Source organism: Zeus faber (assembly GCF_960531495.2).
Source record: "Zeus faber genome assembly, chromosome: 5".
Classification (NCBI taxonomy): Eukaryota; Metazoa; Chordata; class Actinopteri; order Zeiformes; family Zeidae; genus Zeus; species Zeus faber.
In genome coordinates, this window is record NC_137192.1 from 23819543 (window position 1) to 23825993 (window position 6451).

Here is a 6451-nt window from a genome sequence, read left to right on the forward strand (position 1 = left end):
GGGGAGATCTAGAGCGGCGGAATGTGCATCCGATAGCGAGAGAGAGAGAGAGAGAGAGAGAGAGAGAGAGAGAGAGAGAGAGAGAGAGAGAGAGAGGGGGGAGCCGCTGGTTAGAACCGGAGCATCCTCCTCCTCCTCCTCCTCCTCCTCTTCTTTTTCTTCTTCTTCCTCTTCTTCTCTTTCTTCCACTTATTCTCCTTCCTCCACACTTCCACTCGGGGAAACAGCGGACGAGATCAAACCGAGATGAGAGAGGAGAGAATGAGCCCGGCCACCACGGAGGAGGGGGAGGAGAGAGGGAGAGAGAGAGGGGGGAGAGAGGGTTGGACGATAATCTGCCGCTGCTCAGTGCGCTCTCTCTCTTTCGCTTGTGTGTCTCTCTCGCTCTATCGCTCTTTCCCTAACCCTCTCTCTCCCCACTCCCCCCCCTCTCGCTCTCTCCTTCCCTCCATCCTGTCTCTCCCCCTTTCCCCCACCGCCCTTCCCCTCTTCCCCTCCCTCCCTCCCTTCCCCTCCCTAGCCCCTCCACTTTCCCTCTCCCTCTCCCCCCTCTCTCCTTTCCTCTCTCCCTCTCTTCCTCCCCCCCTTCTCTCTCTTCCTTCTCACTCTCTCTCCCTTCCCCCTCTCTCTCCCCTGATCTCTGTCACTCCCTCCTCTCTCCCCATTCCCTCCCTCTTCCCCTCTCCCTCTCTCTCCCTCCTCTCTTTCTCCCCCCTCCTCCCTCCCCCTCCCTCCCCCCCCTTCTCACTCCCCTTCCCTCTCTCTCCCTCCCCCCTCTCCCCTCCCTCCCTCTCTTTCTCTCTCTCCCTCCCTCCTCTCCCCCTCGAGCCCCCCCCCTCTCTCTCTCCCTTCCTCCCTTCCCCCTGGACAGACGCTCCCTCCCCCCTTCCCTGATCACAGCTCTTTATTTCACAGTTTTTCCTTAATCCCTCCCTCAATTCAAACCTCTCTAATTCTGACTATTAAACCGTGGGATTTTGTTTTTTTCCCTCTTGTTTGGAGGCTGGTGTTGGTGTTTTTTTTTAAAGGATCTGTCTTCCACACTTTCTTTGTTTTGCCTACACCACAATGCAAAAGGCGGACCCCACCACAATGGGACTTTCAAGCTCTCCCAGTTGATGTCAGTCCACAGAAATACGCTGATATTGGTGAAACTGTATATCCAATAAAATATTAAACATAGTTTACATAAACTTTATTAATCTATTTTTTATAAATAATAATAATAATAATAATTGTTTTTATTATTATTATTAGTAGTAGTAGTAGCAGTAGTAGTAATATTATTACAAATGAGAATTAAATACTGTTTAAAACAAATGAATACATATAAGTATTATTATAAATAATAAATAAATAATAAATAAAATGATACAATAACATTTTTTTAAACATGAAATCATTTTAAAAACAATAATAAAAATAATTCATATTCCAATATTCATAATTCGATATCTCAATATTCGACAATGGCCCCAATCAGTTTTTCCGGGGCAACCAGACAACTTTTAGATGGGGTGGCCAAATCGGCAACTGTGCATCAGCAATTGGATTGGCATGACAGAATGGTTTCCTTATTGTCCATCATTTCATAATCGAGAGTTAATGATCCTACGTAATTATAATCCATATCCATATTTCCTATATTTTCACTTGTTTCACAATTTTTGACAGGGTAAATAAATCAAGAATTTGAAAATAATCTAAATCAGAAAACATTTTAAAGTTGATTTTTGGATTGGATACAATTTTTACAAAATCAAACTTTACTTGGTGGAAGTTCTATACAGAGATATGCAACGCTTACTTTCAATTTTGGGTATGGAAAGTGGCTTAAGGCTGGGCAACCAGACCATTACATTACATTTAGCAGACGCTTTTATCCAAAGCGACTTACAATTATTCAAACGCCGACGGACGCAGCCATCAGGAGCAATTAGGGGTTAAGTGTCTTGCTCAAGGACACTACAGCATGCTAGCAGGAGGAGCCTGGGATCAAACTAGCAACCTTTAGATCACTAGACCACCAGCTCTACCTCCTGAGCTACCATCCCCACAGACCATGCAAGATGGTTGACAGTGGCACAAATCAGATGGCAGGACGGGAGGATGAGAAGATTGGAGGATGGGAGGATGGCAGTACGGAAAGATGGGAGGATAGGGAGATGGCAGGATGGGAGGATGCTCTGCCAGATAAGGGTTAGCGGTGCTAATGTGCTACCACACGCCTCTAGGGGGCAGTGTCAACAACAATTTATCAAGGTAACGGTGCGGAACGTGTCCAACAAAGTGGGGTCCTCTGTCTCCTGGGCGTCCGTCCTCACATTACTGTATATATATTAATATAACCGTTGTATTCCATTCCTAATATTTCCCACCTGGCTTTTAGTAACATGGCTGCGGATCAATAAACACCAGATTGTTTTTGGGCTCTGAGGAATCGGCAGAATGAGTCACACTGACACATAGATAAGTAGAAATGGACTCCTCTGGGAGCTGCTTTGTCAGCTCCAGTTATAACTTAAATGTCAAGTTATTACCAAAATACTTGTTGCCCTGAGCACCTACATTTTAAGTTATTACCTAAATACTTGTTTTGCTGAGAGACCTATATATTAAGTTATTACCTAACAGGCACGTGAGGGGGGCGGTGGAGGGTGCCTGAGCACCTGCTCCTTTACCCCAAAAAACCACCATGCATAATGGGAACACTTCCTCACTCACTTTCTTACCTGCCTGCCCCTCCTGCCTGACCTACCTGCCCTGTCTACCTGCCTGTCTGCCTGACCCATGTGCGCCTTAATTGAGGGACACGGGGAATATTTGTCCCTCCAAATTCAGGTATTATGGAAAATGTTTTGCGGCAAGAATGTCTATGCCAGGTGTTACAGTAATAGAACATTGGCGATAATGCCGAAGCCTATCGCTATTGTTTGTTGCCACAGGATGAGTGTGTTGCTTGCTCATCATCAGCTCCTCCAATTTGAAGATGAATGATTCGTGTCCCCGTACCTCATTCCTAACACACTAACACACTGTCCTAATAAAAGCAGTGTATTTTTATTTTACATGTATTTGTGTTCCGTCCCCCTACTACGTGGTTCAATCCAGTGCCGTTGGCCTAACCTACCTGTCCTGCCTGCCTGACCTTCCCTGCCTGATCTGCTTGCCTTCCTCTTAACCCCCTGTTCCCTTCACTAAGTCCTTATTTGGTCTTATTTACTACTATTCCTGTCTGTCTTGCACTTGTGTTCACTAGCCTCAGCCGTAACATATATATACACCCATCAGCCACAACATTAACACCACTGTCAGGTGAAGTGAATTACATTGATCATCTCGTTCCAGTGGCACCTGTCAAGGGCTGGGATATATCAGGCAGCAAGTGAACAGTCAGTTGAAGTTGATGTGTTGGAAGCAGGAAAAATGGACAAGCGTAAGGATCTGAGTGACTTTGACAAGGACCAACCCAGTTGTGTAGCCATCACAAGATGGCTACACAACTGGGTCAGGGCATCTCCAAAATGTCAGGTCTTGTGGGTTGTTCCCAATATGCAGTGGTTAGTACCACCTACCTAAACACTGCTGCAGACCAGGCGCACCCTTCATGGCAACAGTATTCCCTGATTGCAGTGGCCTCTTTCAGCAGGATAATGCAGCCTGCCGCACTACAAAAAAAAAGTTCAGGAAGGGCTTCAAGGACAAAAGGTTCAAGGTGTTGAATTGACCTCCAAAGTCCCCAGAATCTCTCAATCCAATGGAGCATCTGTGGGATGTGCTGGAACCACAAGCCTGATCCAGGCCCCACCACTCAACTTCCAGGACTTAAAGGATCTGCTGCTAACGTCTTGGAGCCACATACCACAGGACACCTTCAGAGCTCTTGTGGAGTCCATGCCTCCACGAGTCAGAGCTGTTTTGGCGACATAAGGGGGAGCTACGCAATATTAGTGGTGGTTTTAATGTTGTGGCTGATCGGTGTGTACATTAAACCAATCATTTATCCTACACATAGAATCACATTTTGTATATTGTGTATATTTCTATATATATGGCTATTTCTGTTCTGTATTTCTGGTTTTTATTATATTATAAAAGCAACAAACTGATAAAAACATTTTTTAAAGGAAGGAGAAAACAGCTTTTCCTCTTTTGAAAAATGAATTTTTATGAATGTATTACATCTATTTTATATATATATATATTTTGGTTTATTTCTTTTCAGTGTTCAGAGAATTGCCTGAATTTCCCCAAACCTCAGCTGAGAAACAGAAACGGTTTATCTCTTGCACGGCGTGGGGGTGGGGGTAACTATTTCCTCTGTATGGAAAGAAAATACTTTTTCATTTGTCTCTATGGAGATAAGGATACTTTCAAAATATGGTCCTTGGTACCCCGCCTCCCCAAGTATTTGAAGTGAGCTCACTGCGGATAATTATATTTAGTAAAATCCCATTACCTGCAGCCTATTCAAAGTATTTGTTTCCAAAATGGAGTCTGGCTCCTTTATAGTGTCGAGGTTCCAAATGCTCCAATGACACAATTGAGATGCTTTGTTTTCCCTAAAAGTTTTGCACTGTCTTTGCAGAGAGGCAGTTAGCATTAACGTTAGCATTAGCATGAGCATATTCGTAGCAGAACATCTTCACAGCTTCATGAGCCAACAACCAGACGTGAGGTTTCAGAGGTAACCAGATTGTAAGGAACACTTAACCAGCTTGTAATGAACAGTCAACCCGCCTGTAAGGAGTAGTTAACCATCCTGTAAGGAACAGTTAACCGGGCTGTAATGAACAGCTAACCAGCCTGTACGGAATAGTTAACCCGCCTATACGGAACAGTTAACCAGCCTGTACAGTATACTTAACCAGCCTGTACGGAACAGTTAACCAGCCTGTATGGAACAGCTAACCAGCCTGTACAGTATAGTACACCAGTCTAGCACAGAACAGCTTGTGAAAATAAACTGCTAAATGAACTGATAAAATTGAGTCATAGTAAGTATATACACAAATAAATAAAAGACAATACAGCATAAGCATCCATATTGTTTTAAATTAGTATTTCTTTGTTTTTGTTTTGATTTGCTATGTTAAGTTGGAGCGCTGTTCCCAAAATCAGCGTTTCCGAGAGTGCGATCTCTGCCTTAAAGGGGGTAACCCATGACATTATTTTGTAAAAAAAAAAATCCCATGTTGGACACTTAATTTTGCTGCCACTTTTTTTTTAAGAAATGAAAGGCAGTCGCGGTGGAATTAGATAAAGCAGCATAGTTTGTTGTGGTCAGTAAGCTGTCGATGGGGATGAACTTTCACAAAAAGGAAGAGCACCCTAGCTTGAAAAAAAAGAATATATACTGTATACACCAACAATATAATATTTAATATATCAAGAAAAAACAAAAAAATCAATTGAGAGGGCAGAGACTCCTTCACTCTGCATTAAAAGCCCCTGGTTTCACTAAACATCCTTTTCTTTCTTTAGAGTTCAAAGAAAAGGTGAAACCTGAACAATGTCTGTCACCACTCTGTATTTACTTAAAAAAATCTGCTAAGGTTAAAAAACATCTGAAAAAGAACGAGTCCCTTTTCTTTCTTTTATTCTTCTTTTCATCTTTTTATCTGTCATTTCACTAACGCACGTTCTGTGATCCACTTAAATTAGCGCTCAGGCACTAAGTGTAACCGTTTCAAATATAGCTCCAGGAGAATATGGATTTTAATCACCTCCATTACACAAATGGGAGGACTCATTATTTCATTATTTCATGTCTCCATACTATTACTTTGCAGCAAATTACATTTTCACATTATATGGAGTAACATTTACTGAGATTCATGAGAGAGCCCAGTGATGGAATAAATGTGGATTTCTATGGATGTTATACCTTCATATATACAGTACATATATACAGTATATATAGTATGCTGTGTGTGTGTATATATACGTACACACACATATATATATATAATATCAGATATGAATGAGCTACATTATACATTATGATATTCTATTCATATTACCCAATAAACTAATCAAAATAATGTGACGAGGTAAAATAATAAACATACAGTGCTGTGAAAAGGCTTTCGGAACTTGAAAAATTAGGTTGTAATCTTATCATAGACGTTACTGAGCCAGAGTCATGAAGAACTATCTTCAGCCAAAAGAAGAACAAGGAGTCCTGCAACAGATGGTAAGGCCCCCACAGAGCACTAATCTCAACATCATCCGGTCAGTCTGGGGCCCCCACAGAGCCCTGAACTCAACATCATCCGGTCAGTCTGTGGCCACCATAGAGCCCTGATGTCAACATCATCCAGTCAGTCTGGGATCACAGGAAGAGACAGAAGCAATTGGGACCTGAGCCTAAATCCTCAGAAGAACTGTGGCAACTTCTCCAAGATACTTGGAACAACCTACCTGCCAAATCCTCCAAAAACGGTATCAA